This window comes from Gorilla gorilla, chromosome 16 (assembly GCF_029281585.2).
Source record: "Gorilla gorilla gorilla isolate KB3781 chromosome 16, NHGRI_mGorGor1-v2.1_pri, whole genome shotgun sequence".
In the NCBI taxonomy this organism is placed as follows: Eukaryota; Metazoa; Chordata; class Mammalia; order Primates; family Hominidae; genus Gorilla; species Gorilla gorilla.
Genome location: NC_073240.2, coordinates 105,055,988 through 105,072,489, shown reverse-complemented (window position 1 = coordinate 105,072,489; position 16,502 = coordinate 105,055,988).

Below are 16,502 nucleotides of genomic sequence, written 5' to 3'. Positions count from 1 at the left end.
AATGATCCCTGTTTCTCCTCATTCACTCCATACATGTAAATCTCATTAACGTTACTTTCTAGATATTTCATGAATCCTTTCCATTCATTCTGTACTAGAAAGTGTTCCCAGTTTAGACCCTGGTGGTTGGTGGCCTCTTACCTAGGCGCTCTCTCTCTCTCTCTCTCTCTCTCTCTCTCTGTGGGTGTGGGTGTGGGTGTGTGTGTCCTGAGAATTTATTTACTTCTGGTTTTTGTTTGTTTTTTAGTATCCAGAATCTACAGGGAACTTAAATCAATTAGAAAAAAAAATAACCCAATTAAAAAATGGGCAAAGGACATGAACAAACACTTCTCAAAAGAACACATACAAATGGCCAACAAATACACGAAAAAAAAAATGCTTAGAATCACTAATCATCAGAAAAATGCAAATCAAAACACAATGAGATACCATTTCATACCGGTTGGAATGGCTATTATTAAAAAGTCAAAATACAACAGATGCCAGCAGGGCTGTAGACAAGAGGAAGTGTCTGTATATTTTTAGCTATAGCCCTACTTCAAACGTGTCCCCATTACAGCCAAAAGAGCGGCCTATCTAAAGGACTGTTCTGATCAGCTCACTTACCTGACTGAAACCTTCAGTGACTCCCATGGCCTGCAGGTCAATGCACTAATTCATGACTATAACATCTGAGATATCCTTGATCTGGCTACTGGTCTAGCCCTCTCTGACTCACGCTTTATAAACCATGCATTCTGGAACTTTTTAGTTGTTTCCCACATCAGCATGCTACTTCCCATCCATGTAGATTTGCAGAGACCTCCTCATCTTTTTAATTCCCAGTTCCCACTCTCAACATGGGCCATCTCCTACCCACACTTCAAAACCTAAGCAAAACAACACCTTCCGTGACACCTCCATGCTGAGTCAGATGCCATCCCCTTTGTATTGTAGTTCTTTGCTTGTGTGCCTTTGTCTCACTTTGTTCTCTTTAAAATAAACTCCATGAGGACAATGATCACCTGCTATTTGTGTTAATATCTGCACCTAGTGGCATAGTGTCTGGAGTATAGTAGGATCTATTTTCAAGGAACAAAAGATTATATCTATACCAATAGACATGAATTAGCGCTTTTTTTTTTAAAGATAAGCTCCCTTTGAACTAAGTCAATGTTTACAAGAAGAGTTATACTAAAAAGTTCACTTTTGCTGCTTACGTTTCATTTATTTCAGGCAATTAATTCATTGTTATTGGTAAATCGATACTTTTTATTGATACTGAAAAGAGAGAAATAAACTAATGACTATCTCTGTTAGAGTAGATTTGTTCATATCTATCAGTAAAATGTTAATTATCTGAAAGTCAATAATAAAACATAAACTGTGATCTTAAATGTTTTTTAGGGGCTCAAAAATAATTAGAATTCATGTCAGCATATAAAAAAAGATCAGAGTATTTTTAAGATATGATAAAATTTTATTTTAGTTTCTTAATAGGGATTTTTGTGACCTTATAGAGTTCAACTAATTATAATTTTAAAAATAGGATTTATAGAGTTTTAGAATTAGAAACAATTTATAGATTATTTTATTTTTCTTTTGAGGAATCAGGTCATCAGAAGATCAAGGAACACCTATAATGTCACTAGATCCTAATTTAATTTAAATTTTAGAATCCAGGTATTCTAACTCCTGTCTTGATACTATTTCTACTTTATTATGTTGCTTCCCAGGGCTTTAAAAAATAAAAGCTGGGAAATTACATTTGCTTTGCATATACAGCACCAATTATCAAATTCAGCATAAAAGCATAACATGTATACATCAAAAAGAAAACATAAAAACTTCAAATTAAAAGCATCTCAAAACAATTGAATATAATAGGGAAACCTTATACAAATGCAACACTCCCCCATTAATAAAAAGAAACCAATTGGAGAAAAAAGAAATTCAATATAAACATGTTGGAATATAACCTAATTCATTTTAATCCAATGCTTCAAATTGAAAAAAATTAGCACTAGTGTTATTTTCCTTTATCATTACAATCTTGCTTTTCATTACATTATGCTATGTTTTGTATTAAACATAAAATCAATTTCTCACCTTAACACATGCTAGAAATACAGAGTCACCATATTGGAAATCAGTAGAAAGTGTCTTTGTTTCTACTTTTTTTTCTTTGAAAAAGCTTTGGGAAAAAAAATCATTTACAATGTTTAATTTTAATAACTTAAAGAATGTAATTGATTTTTGTTTGTTTTTGACATGGAGTTTCACTCTTGTCACTCAGGCTGGAGTACAATGGCATGATCTCGGCTCACTATAACCTCCACCTCCCAGGTTCAAATGATTCTCCTGTCTCAGCCTCCCGAGTAGCTGGGATGACAGGCACTCGCCACCACACCCGGCTAATTTTTGTATTTTTAGTAGAGATGGGGTTTCATCATGTTGGCCAGGCTGGTCTCAAACTCCTGACCTCAGGCGATCCGCCAACCTCGGCCTCCCAAAGAGCTGGGACTACAGGCGTGAGCCACCGTGCCCAGCCAATTGAATAGTTTTTAACTCAGAGGATAAATGCTTGAGGGGATGGAAAGCCCATTCCTCATGACGTGATTATTTCACACTGCATGCCTGTATCAAAACATCTCATGTACCCCACAAATATATAAACCTCCTATGTACCCACAAAAATTTTATAAAATAATGAAAATATTTTAAAACTAAAAAAATTGTTTTTTATTAAGCAACTTTATTTAAATAAAATCATTCTTCCTCATCCTCAGTCCTGGGATCTACCAGAAAGAATTAGCAACATCTTAAAGATGACAAAGTGTTAAAGATAAGCTGCTATTAAGTAAAAGTGTGAAGTGTGGAGGGGACAAGCTGGATGCCTGAACCATTTTGTTCTATCTTTAGGACAGTGAAAGAGCAAGAAGCAGGGTTGGGTGGGGGACATATATTCTGTTGAGCATTGTCACCACTATATTCACTGAAATTCATCTGCATGCTTGTATGTATACTTTTGATTCGCCTGATACACTGAAAATTATATGAAATTGTTCTCTATTATTTAGATAATTATAATCTAAGTGCTAATATGAAGCTTAGAATTTATATGAAATATGTATGCCCACAACAAGACATTTCAGCTATTTCCTAGATAATAATCTCACTTCACCCTGCACAAAACAGGCACATGATCATGTCACTCTGACCTGGTTTGAGTCCAAGGAGGCTTTTGTTTTTAAAATAATTTAGGTTAGTAGTTAAAATATGAACTTTGGGCCAGGAGTGGGAGCTCATGCCTATAATCCCAGCACTTCGGGAGGCTGAGGCGGGCGGATGACTTGAAGTCAGGAGTAGGAGACTGGACTGGCCAACATGCTGAAACCCCATCTCTACTAAAAAAAAAAAAAAAATAGAAAACTTAGCTGGGTGTGGTGGCGGGCACCTATAATCCCAGCTACTTGGGAGACTGAGGCAGGAGAATTGCTTGAGCCTGGGAAGTGGAGGTTGCAGTGAGCAGAGATCTTACCACTACACTCCAAAACAAACAACAAACAAAAAAATTCTAGAGTCACACTGAAAATCTTAACAACCTGCTTCTACTACCCATTTTTTTAATTTTTATTTTGACCTGATTTTAGATTGATAGCAAAATGCACAAATAACACAAAGTGCCCCCTATGTCCCTCACCCTACTTCCCCTAATGCTAACATTTTCAGAGCCATCCTTATTTTCTCTATAAAAGAGCAGAGTTCTCCTTTTAGAGATTTGGAAAGATTATTAAAAGATAAGTTACAAAATACAGTACCTGACACGTATAAAATATTAAATAAATACTAGCCATGCTTAATTATTTTGTTTTAAGTCTATATGAGTCAAGTTTTAGTAGAAATATGGGCTAGAAAAAAAAAAACAGAATGCGGGACTCTGTGATCCGACTTGGGCTTATAGAACAGACTGCACTAGTTTGTTCTCATGCTGCTAATAAAGTCATACCCAAGACCGGGTAATTTAGAAAGGAAAGAGGTTTAAGGAACTCACAATTCCACATGGCTGGGGAGGCCTCACAGTCACGGCAGAAGGCAAAAAAGAAGCAAAGGCACATCTTAAATGGTAGCAGAGAAGAAAGCTTGTGTAGGGAAGCTCCCATTTTAAAAGCATCAGATCTCGTGAGACTTATTCGCTACCAGGAGAACAGTAGGGGGAACCCGCCCCTATGATTCAATGATCTCCACCTGACTCCATCCTTGACATGCGGGGATAATTACAATCAAGGTGAGATTCGGATGGAGACACAGCCGAATCATATCAATGACTAATGAGAGTTACGTCCAGAACCTAATGAAAACCTGTCTGAGGCCACATTCCCTGTAAAGCAGATTTGAGATAGAGATTTGTGTAGAGAACATTTAACTGGGTAAAATCCTAGGAACCAACAACTGTGGCGAAAAAGCTGAATTGGATAAAGGGAGTTGAGATGTGAGGCAGTCACAACAAATACCTCAGCTAATCTCAAGGGGGAGCTGAGAAGCTGGGGCGACCCTTCAGAGTTGCCCTAAATTGAGGCAGGAGTATGGAGTTTTAATACCTTTCACTGGCCATTCTTCAGATAAGAGTTGTCCCCAAGGATGGACATCAGCTTGACAAGTTATTAATTAGATCTCCTGAGAATAAATTCTAGAGAGAATCAGCTGAGAGGCATGATTTGCCAACACTCCCAATAGCTGGGCAAACTTCAGTTTTGAGGGAGGATTTGGGTCACACACAAAAGTCTCCACAACCAATTATTCATGGGAAATTCTATGTAGGCAGAGCTATTTCATGGCCAGTTAATCAAAACTACATAATCTATTTGGTTAAGCAAAAGAAATTAAAAAGATAAAATAAAATCTATGTATTAACACTCAAAAGTTTTTTAATGCATTTGCCTTGCATTTCGTATGTTTTGCCTTGCCTTTTATATGTTTTGCCTTGCATTTGTTTATTTGCTTTTAAGAACCTTTAGAGAACAATAATTACTAATATAATATGGAGTAGCACAGCATAGACGAGGGAAGCTAACTCTCTCCCTTTTCCCAGAACCTGGAACAGCTAAAGATCCTAAGCATTGTCAGCTTTGGTATCTGACATAGTTTGGATGTTTGTCCCCTTCAAATCTCACGTTAAAATGTGATCCCCAATGTTGGAGATAGATGCCTCCTGAATGGCTTGGTGCTGTCCTCTTGGTAATGAATGAGTTCTTACCCTGTGAGTTCATGCGATATCTGGTTGTTTAAAAGAGACTGACACCTCCTCCCTGTCTCTCTTGCTTCCGCTCTCACCATGTGATATGCTGGTTTCCCTTCACCTTCCACCATGATTGGAAGGTTCCTGATGCCCTCCCTGGAAGCAGGTGCCAGTACTATGCTTCATGTACAGCCTTCACAACAAGGAGCCAAATAAACCGCATTTCTTTATAAATTACCCAGCCTCAGGTATTTCTTTATAACAATGCAAATGGGCTAACAGAGTATCATTCATGGACAGTGAGTGTATTAGTCAATTTTCATGCTGCTGATAAAGACATACCCAAGACTGGGTCATTTATAAAGAAAAAGAGGTTTAATGAATTCACAGTTCCACATGGCTGAGGAGGCCTCACAGTTATGGCAGAAGGCGAAAGGCGCATCTTACATGGCAGCAGGCAAACAGCAAATGAGAACCAAGTGAAAGGCGAAAGGGGTTTCCCCTTATAAAACCATCAGATCTCATGAGACTTATTCACTACCACTAGAACAGTGTGGGGAAAACTGCCCCCATGATCCACTTACCTCTCACTGGGTCCCTCCCACAACATGTGAACTATGGGAGCTACAGTGCAAGATGAGATTTCAGTGGGGACACAGCCAAACCATATCAGACAGTAATAACTTTCAATTAAATATAGCTAGACTTTCTGTCAGTGGGTCACAGCAGTCTAGAGAACACATTGAAAAACTCTGGGAACAGCAGATATAGAGGTCAGATCTAGAGATTTTTAACAAAGTTTAGTGCTACAATGCATTGGTGACCACAGACAAAAGGTGTCTGTTGTTGTTATAGTTTGTTTTCTGTCTTGTTTTTCATCATGGGAGGACAAAAAGAAAAATGGGGGCAATGGTGAAGGAGAAATGAAAAAGACCTGCTTTTCTATGGGTGGAAGCGACTAAACGAGAGAATAAATTTGGATCACACAACAAATGCAAATCAAGTTAGAAGCATGAAAGGCATGATTAAGGCCATGGTTCTAATAGAGATCAGCCAGCGGAACCAGGATCATGCCACACCGAGAGAGGCTGCAGAGCCATTGCCTTCTCTCCTGTCAAAGCTAAATTAATGAAATGGAACTCACAGAAGCACTATGTAATCAAATATTGGTGGGACACAAGCAAATTCTTAAAAAGTTTCATTGATCAGTGATAATATCTTTTGGTGTAAATATCTCCTCAAAACATTTCAGGAAAAAAAATAAAGCTATAATTTTACTTTAGAAATATTTAACTTTGTTATACTAGTTTACTTATTTTTTACCTAATACTTCACATATATTGTTATGTAGGTTAAAGATGCTCGATTCATGCCACTGTGGAAACCACACATAATTTAGGCAATAATGCAAATTCTTTTCAAATTCTTTTATCAGTGTATTCACTTTATTTTTATTTCAAACACAATACAAAATTACAGGATGCTATCAAAGTGATGCTACAAAACCCCACTAAAATTTTTTCAATTCTTCAAATCACACACTTACACACACACACACACACACACACCACATGCATTCCCCGTACAGACCTTTTTTGGGGGGGCCTGAGTAAATAATTGCATTTTATTATCAATTTTTCATTTTGAAATAATTAAAGACTTACCAAAAATGTTGCAAAACTACGTGCCTTTTTGAAGTAAAGTCTTGAAAAAGTTGTTTGGTATATCCTTTATAGTAATAAAAGAAAACACGTGTATATTCTGTTGATTAAAGGCATGCTGAGATCGTCAGACATGTGATTTCATCAGAGACTCCAATATAGAGCGCAGCTGTAACGACATCCTAAGAGTGTTCTAACTGAAATGTGTTGGAAGAAGGTTCTAATTTTTTTCAACCCTTCTCAAGTTGGCACTCAGCAGATTTCCACTCTGTAAAAGTAACTCCTGCTCTGCAACTAATGTTCACAGATAAGCTCCAAACATATTTACAGCTCCATTTAAGTATAATGTACACACAGTAAAATTCACCCTTTTCAATGTGCAATTTAATGGGTTATGGCAGATGAATATCATCATTTGACCACAATCATGATCAAGATACAGAAAATCTGCATCATCACAAAACGTTTTCTTTTGCTGTTTTGCATTTGATCTTTTCTCCATTCCTGAACACAGGCAACCACTAATCTGCTTCTGTTTCTACAGTTTGCATTTTCTAGAGTATCCTATTAGTGGAATGATACATTGGTGTCTTTCATGTCTAGCTTCTTTCACTGAGCATAATGCTTTTGATATTCATTTATATTGCTGTTGTATCAGTTTGCTCCTTTTTATTGTTGAGTGGTACTCCATCTACAACTGGTTTATCCATTTACAAGTTGATGGACACATCTGCTATGAACTTCAAGGATGAGGCTTGGTACGGATATGTTTTTATTTATTTTGAGTCGCAGTGGAATTATTTGGCTATATGATCAGTACTAAGTTTAACATTAAAAGAAACTGCCAAACTGCTTTCCAAAATGTCTGTACCATTTTGAAGTCCCACTAGCCAGGTGTGAATAGCAATTCTTCACATCATGTGGTATGGTCAGTTCTGCTCGTGTCAGCCACTCCAGTGGGTGTACAGTGGTACCTCAATGTGGTTTTAACTTGCATTTCCCTGATGACGGGTAATGTTAAGTATCTTTTCATTTGTGTATTGGACATCATCTCTTTTTAAATTAAAATATCTGTACAAATATTTGGCCCATTTAGGTCAAAATATTACGTTAAATGGGTTATTTGTGTTTTGTTATTTAGTTTTTTAGTTATGTGTACATTCTAGATGAAAGTTCTTTATCAGACATATTTAAAATTATTCTGTCCCAATCTGTGGTTTGCCTTTTCATTTTTTGATGCTATGTTTTAAGTTGCAAAAGTCTTAATTTCATGAAGTCCAACTTACTATTTTTTTCCATTTTCATCCATCCTTTTCTTATCTAAAAAATTTTTAGCTATAGTAAGATTATTAAAAATTTTTCCTATTCAGTAAGCTTTATACATTTTATATTTACATTATGTATAAAATACATGTTGAGTTAATTTGAGGATATGGTGTGAGGTAATTCTGAAGTTCATATTCTCCATTTAATATCCAATTTTAATAGTACCATCTTTATAAAGACATTGATTTCCTTATTGAAATATTTTGGCAACTTTGGCCATGTAAGGCAGGATATATTTCTAAATTATTTATTCTGTTTCACTGATATATATGTCTTCTTCATGCCAGTAAGTTTACTGTACTGTTTAGTGTAGCTTTACAATATGTCTTGAAATTTGGAAAGTTTTCCAACTTTATTCTTCTTTCTAAAACATGCTCTGGCTATTCTAGGACTTCTGCATTTAAAAAAAAAATTAGAATCAGCTTTGTAATTTCTCCAAAAAGGCCTATAGGTTTGACTGGGATTGTGCCAAATCTGGAGATCAGTTTCAGAAGAATTATCATCTAATAAGTATGACATGTATATTTACCAATGAACTTGATACATATTTCTACCTATTCAATCTCTCGTATTAGTGATTTAGAAATTTTGGATCAGCATACCTTTTATTAAATTTATTCTGAATTATTTTATTATTTTTGAGGCTATTATAAGTTAAATTGCTTACATAATTTTATTTTCTAATTGGTGTTGATTGTGTATAGAAACACAATTGATTTTATTTATTGATCTTTCATCCTACAACTTTGTTAAATTCACTTCATACCTCTAGCACACTTCTGCAGATGCCTAAGGATTTTCTATGTATATGTTTACATCACGTGAGAATAGTATTTTTCTTTCTTCCCAACTTGGGTGTCACTTATTTCTTATTTTCTTTTCTTTTCTCTTTATTTCTTTCTTCTTTCTGTCCATTCCTCCTTCCTTCCCTTCTTTCTTTCTCCCTGTTTTAGAATCAGTTTTGTAATTTATCCAAAAGGACCTATAAGGTTTCATGGGAATTCCACTGAATCTAGAGATCAATTTCAGGAGAATTATCATCTCATAAGTATTAAATATTTATCAATGAACTTGGTATATATTTCCACTTATTTAATATTGAATGCAATACTTTAAAGAACTAGGGAGAGAGGACATCATTGCATTTTTCATAATCTTATGTAGAAAGTATTAAGGCTTTCACCATTTTAAGTAAGATGTTTGCTATAGATTTTTTGTAAACACATAATCAGTTTGAAAATGTACTTTTCTATCCTCAGTTTGCTGGGAGTTTTTAATTTAAAAAATGTGTTACATTTTGTAAATTCCTTTTTTGCATCTATTGAGAGTGTCACGTGATTTTTCTTTTTTCTGTCAGCATGGTAGATTTTCAGTTGTTGAAACCAACTTGAGATAAACCCCACTTGGTTAAAACACATTATCATTTTTAAATATTCCTAGACTCAATTTGCTAATATTGTATTAAGAATGTTGCATCTAAGTTCATAATGGTTATCAGTCTGTCATTTTTGAGTTGTGATATCTGTATTTGTTTCTGATATCGAGAGAATCCACGTAAAACATCTACTTCTGTCATCAGTAATAATCTGACCAGGGATAACACCAACAGTTAGAGAGGAACCTGTCATTACCTGTGGCAGCAGAGATATCAGAGATTCCAAAAAGAAAAGCAAGGTTAAAATTTCAAATATAATCACATGAAATATCAGAAAGCCAGGGGATAGAAATATAGGAGAGCAAAATCTTAGAGGTCAAAACAAGTAGTTAAGTACTGCACATGATAATAAAAAGTAAAATCTTTTCCTAAGGCAGAGCCTGGCTGCTGCCTAGCTTCTTTGACAATTCTTGGTAGGCTTTCATGGCTTTATAAGGGCTTATACTTTAGGTAAAGTTATAGTCAGGGAAACGGTGGGTGTAGGTTGGCTCTGTAGAAATGAAGCATTACAGGAGCACTGCAGTGAGAAAGAAACTGATACTGATGATACTTCGGTCACACTAATAATACATGCTAATGATAATCATAGCAATCATGGTAATGACAGAAAATATATATATAATATTAACATGCTTCTATTTGCACATATACATATGTGAATAGAAACATTGATTTAAAGACATGAAAGTATAGAAATAGCCTACACCTGATAAAGATATGCTCATACACAATAACAAACCTCAGTATAAACAGAGATTTTGATGTATCACAGAATTCTGCAATAGATCACAATTTTGACACTATGGGAAGTGTCATTTTCAGAACTTTTCTTTATCTCCATTATCTCCATTCTCTATTTCCAACATTCCTGGAGACTGAACTCAAGGATCAGTAAATATTCTCAACCTTAACCATAGCAGACTTCATTCATCCCATATATGCTTGTTATTTTTCCCCATTGACAGAAGGCATTGTACCATGAAATATACAACATATCTCTGACACACCTGACGAAAACAAACAATGGGGAAAGATTGACTATTTAATCAATGGTGATGGGAAAACTGGCTAGCCAAATGAAGAAAGCTGAAAGTGGACCCCTTCCTTACACCTTATAAAATAATTAACTCAAGATGGATTAAAGACTTAAACATAAGATCTAAAACCATAAAAACTCTAGAAGACAACCTAGCCAATACCATTCAGAACATAGGCATAGGCAAAGACTTCACGACTAAAACACCAAAAGCAGTGGCAACAAAAGCCAAAATTGAGAAATGGGATCTAATTAAACTAAAGATAGCTTCTGCACAGCAAAAGACACTATCATCGGAGTGAACACACAACCTACAGAGTGGGAGAAAATTTTTGCAATCTATCCATCTAACAAAGGGCTAATATCCAGAATCTACAAGGAACTTAAACAAATTTACAAGAAAAAAACAACCCCATCAAAAAGTGGGAAAAGGATATGAACAGACACTTCTCAAAAGAAGACATTTATGCGGCCAATAAACACATGAGAAAAAGCTCATCATAGGCTGGGCGTGGTGGCTCACGCCTGTAATCCCATCACTTTGGGAGGCCAAGGCGAGTGGATCACAAGGTCAGGAGTTTGAGACTTGCCTGGCCACTATGGTGAAACTCTGTCTCTACCAAAAACACACAAAAGAACTTTAGCCAGGTGTGGTGGTATATATCTGTAATCCCAGCTACTCAAGAGGCTAAGACAGGAGAATTGCTTGAACCCATTAGGTGGAGGTTGCAGTGAGCCGAAATTGTGCCACTGCACTCCACCCTGGGTGACAGAGTGAGGCTGTCTCGAAGAAAAAAAAAAAAAAGCTCATCACCCCTGGTCCAATGAGATACCATCTCGCGCCAGTTAGAATGGCAATCATTAAAAAGTCAGGAAACAACAGGTGCTAGAGAGGATGTGGAGAAATAGGAATGCTTTTACACTGTTGGTGGGAGTGTAAATTAGTTCAACCATTGTGGAAGACAGTGTAGCAATTCCTCAAGGATCCAGAACTAGAAATATCATTTGACCTAACAGTCTCATTACTAGGTACACATCCAAAGGATTATAAGTCATTCTACTATAAAGACACATTCACACATACGTTTATTGCAGCACTATTCACAAGAGCAAAGACTAGGAACCAACCCAAATGCCCATCAATGATAGACTGGATAAAGAATATGTGGCACATATACACCATGGAATACCATGCAGCTATAAAAAAGGATGGATTAATGTCTTTTGCAGAGACATGGATGAAGCTGGAAACCATCATTCTCAGCAAACTATCACAAGAACAGAAAACCAAACACCACATGTTCTCACTCATAAGTGGGAGTTGAACAATGAGAACACATAGACACAGGGAGGGGAACATCACACACTGGGGCCTGTCAGTGGGTAGGAAGGAAAGAGGAGGGATAGCATTAGGAGAAATACTTAATGTAGATGACGAGTTGATGGGTGCAGCAAACCACGACAGCACATGTATACCTATTTCACAAAACTGCAAGTTCTGCAAATGTATCCCAGAACTTAAAGTGTATGTATGTGTGTATATATATATACACACAAATGTAAATGTAAATGTAAATAAATTGAAAATGGTAAAAATAGAAATATGTTTCCTACACAAATAGCGACATAATAAAGCAAGATAGAATGTATGTTTGAGTTAAAAAAAATTGCTTAGAAGACAACTTGAATTCCATTCCAAGGAACTAGTTTTCAAAAGTTTACAACCAGATTTCAGTTTGGCAAAAGGCAACAATGCTGTTTTGAAAATAATTTCTGAAAAGAGCTTCCCCAGCAGTTCCAAATGGCAGTCCTGATACAAGGAAGTAGGGGCAATTTTGTTACCACCAGGAACACCGAATTTATTTTCAGACCTTGAAATTCTGGGAGGCCCTCAAATAATAATCAACTACAATATTTTACTTTACATAGAAATATTGTTTTAATGTTAATATAAAAGCTTGTATATGAACTAAAATTGTCAATCTGCCACTTTTAAGAAAGAAGAATCCATTATGTCCCTAATCTATAGTGAGTTGATATGTTCCATAAGCAGTTCTGGAAGGAGGCTACACTTAGAGCATAAATTGGTATAGATCGCTTTGCTCTCACAGATAGCGACACAATATTTTCTGCTGAATGGGAAAAAGTTTGAAGGCATAAATCAAGATAAAGCAATCATCTGACAAAGAATTACAAAGAGGCCCCATACCTTTTTCTTAGTGAACTCCGTGTGACACATTGATTTTCCACTGAAGATAAAAGCCAAAATCATGTGTCATCAATAGAAAGCAAGCAAAACTATTTGGTTCAATATGTTATGGTACTTAATGAAAAAAAACTTGCAGAGAAAAGACAAATCTAAAATGTTGCACATGATTCAAACAAGTCTGGATCAGAAGAGACATTTCAGAGGTCACTGCTAGAGAGTCGAGGATACATTAGAGAGAAATAAACTCCTGCTTTTTTGTTTATCTACTTACATACACAGATACTGTCTGATGAAGATGATTGATATCAGGTATGGTATTTGATGGTATAGTCATTTACAAAATAATTCATCCCTTATGATCTAATGCAATTTTCTTCATATTACACGTGTATATTTAAATACTTCCTTGTGAAGTGGAGGCTAGCCAGGCTGCTGTTAGCATATCCAGTACATTTCTGCAAATTCCAAAATGGCAAATCCCACAGTTGAAATTTCAACCTCTCTAGCGTCCCTCGGCTGGAGTGCATAATCACGGCAAAAGTCTGCAACATCAGAGGTGGCCGCCACAGACACAAAGTCTATGTTTCTCACTCCATTCTACCAAATCTAGTCAGCAGTCTGGGTGAGGGGGCTTGGCAGTATCTATGAGCAGAAAGCATTCAAATGGCTGGTATATGTGCTTCTGGGGAAACTAAGGGGAAAAAAGAGAGAGGGAGGGAGGGAGGGAACAAGAAAGAAGAAGGAAACTCAAGGAGAGAGGAAGGGAAGGAGGCTGGCAAGAAGGGATGGAGGGAGCAAGGGAGGGAGGAATAAAGGAAGGAAGTTACACCAAGTTTCAAAACTGGCCACGGACTGAGAAGGATTAAGAGACAAACGGAATTGAAAGCATTTATGTTCATACTCGGTATTTTTCTTACCCATTCTTGCAAATTAGTAATTTAAAAATTTTCATTTCCACAAATCCACGTGTTTTCTTGTTCCTCTCTCTCCGCTCTTTTTCCTTCTTTCCTTCCTGACTTTCTTCTTTCTTTTCAACATAGGTTATATAAATGTGTGAGAGCTATCACTAGTCTACATTAATCATCAGGATTTCCCTGTATATTTCCAATTAAGATGACCCATAATAATATTCTACTGTAATTTTGGAGGGTCCAAAATACTAGATGGCATTTAGTGTTTTGGAAATCATGACAAGTCTAACAGGACTTTAAAAAACCTATCAAGACATCTGATGTGTTTTCTTGCCCATACACTCTTTAATGAGGTCTGCTTGACCCTTTCTTCTTCCCTTCTCTAGTCATGGGTTCTTCACACTGAAAACTAAGCTTTGCATCAGTGTTTGACGAACAGGTGACATAATAAACTGCAGTTACATTTTAAATTCAGCTCAAGATGGTAGATGAGAAATCTAAGATTGTGAAGTGAGATTTAGTATGCTGTTCAGTATGCAACAAATCTGAGTGTTGCTCACACAGGATTCATACCAACAGGCTCCTTCCAAAACCTTTCAATGCAAATTCTAGCAAATGCACACTTGGAAGAAAAATGTTCCATGAAGTTGTATATGTAAATTTATACTTTCAGCATTTATGTATATAATTTCAGGGGAAGTGGGATCAACTTAACATTATTAAACATAGTCCAATGATACTTACAACATAACTTCAGAAACATTTTATTACTAGAAGTATTTTAAAAAGGATGTACCATTTAGGATTTAAGACACACCCCACAAATGAAAAAACAAATGAGATTATAAACAACATTTTTTAAGAAAATTATGCCATCTCTTTCACTACAAAATCCTCCTGGGGGAAAAATATCTTTTCCTTCATTATTAAAGGATGTTATCAGAGCACAGTGGAATTCTTTCAGATTTAGTCAGAAGGTTCTCTGGAGTTGAGAGATCTATTGGAGAATATTTTCTTTGAAAGTCCATGTCCTTTCCCCAGGCCTACATCATATATAAATAAACATTTCAGAAAAGGGGCCATGTTAGGAAAAAGTGGGTTGAAGATTGTAAGACCTGGTTCCTGGGTGCCAAATAATTCACAAGTTGGAATAAGCTGGGTTTCTGTAACACTTCTCTATGACTGCCATTGATACTGAACTATGCCAAGGCACTAAGTCCTACCAAGGAAAAGCAGGAGGAAAACAGGTGTAAGAAAACGTTTCCTGTCAGTGTGTCCAGAGATAGCATGAGTCAACAGCGGCTCCTCATGAAGCCATCGATTCGTAACACTGGAGTATCTAGAATGCATCTGGGTCGAATTATTAAAAAGAAAGTTCTTCTCAAGCTAGTTGTAATGGTAGCTACTTTAAAAAATTAATGTTCTGCGATTCTGATAAAAACCTATGTGGTGAACCAACAATAAAGGCGGCTGGAGATATTGGTATGAAATAGTTATTTTTCCTTATATACCTGGACGTTCATATAAGAAATTATACTTTTGGAAGGTCTGTCATATTCTCAGTGTATAAGAGTTGAATCATTTTTAGAAGTTATTGTCAGAATTTTGCTTTAATAGTGCAATAAAGTGTGCATTCTCTCTCTCTCATTTTCATTCAACAGCCTCTACAAATTGAGCCCGACTCAAAGGTCTTTCCCTCTTGGAATATGACTCCTCCCCTGTCCCTCTACATAGGCTGTTCTATAACAAATTATTTTGCTGTCTTGATTTTTCAGAGACCTCATGCTAGTAGTAGAGAGCCAGGAGAAAGTGAGATGTCCTATATAAAAGGCCTGCTAGAAAAAGAAATCAGCACTGAGTTCTAAGGATACTGAACAACTTTTTAAAAAACAAGCAAGCCATATTAAACACATTAGTTACAACCAAATTAGATAAAACCATGAAAATTATCCAAGAAGAAAAAGTACATCACCTGTCTAGGTTTAAAATTGCTTAAGGCTGCCATCCAAGGACCATCTATGATAACAAATACAGTAGTCTGTATTGACACAAAGTTTTAGTGATAGACGTAATTACATTCTTCTGCTGGTGGTGTTCTAGAATAAATGGAATATCTGCTGATCAAATCTGAATGCATCCCATAATATTAGCATGTAGGATCCCAGATCTGCAGGCACTATCTCTTTCTCAGATCTACACTTTGAATATTATGTTAGTTAAAATGAGAAGTATGTTAGAAAATGTCTTTTACAAAAGAAATATTGGCTGAGTATGGTGGCTCATGCCTGTAATCCCAACACTCTGGGAGGCCAAGGTGAGAAGATCTCTTGAGCTCAAGAATTTGAGACCAGCTTGGGCAACATATCTATAAAAATTTTAAAACTTAGCTGGTGTGGTGGTGCACACCTATAGGCACAGCTACTTCAGAGGCTGAATCAAGAGGATCACTTGAGCTTGGGAGTTTGAGGTTGCAGTGAACTATGAACATGGCACTGAACTCCAGTCTGGGCAACAGAGTGAGAACTTGTCTTCAAAAAAATAAAAAAGAAGAAAAAAATAGGAAATATTGTGTTCACATCTGCTATGGTACTCTTTCTTATATAAACTATTTCTTTGCAGTATTCTAGAGGATTTAAGACAAATTTACCACTGAATAATTTCATATGGTATATTATTGCATTAGTATAGTATGTTATTATATAA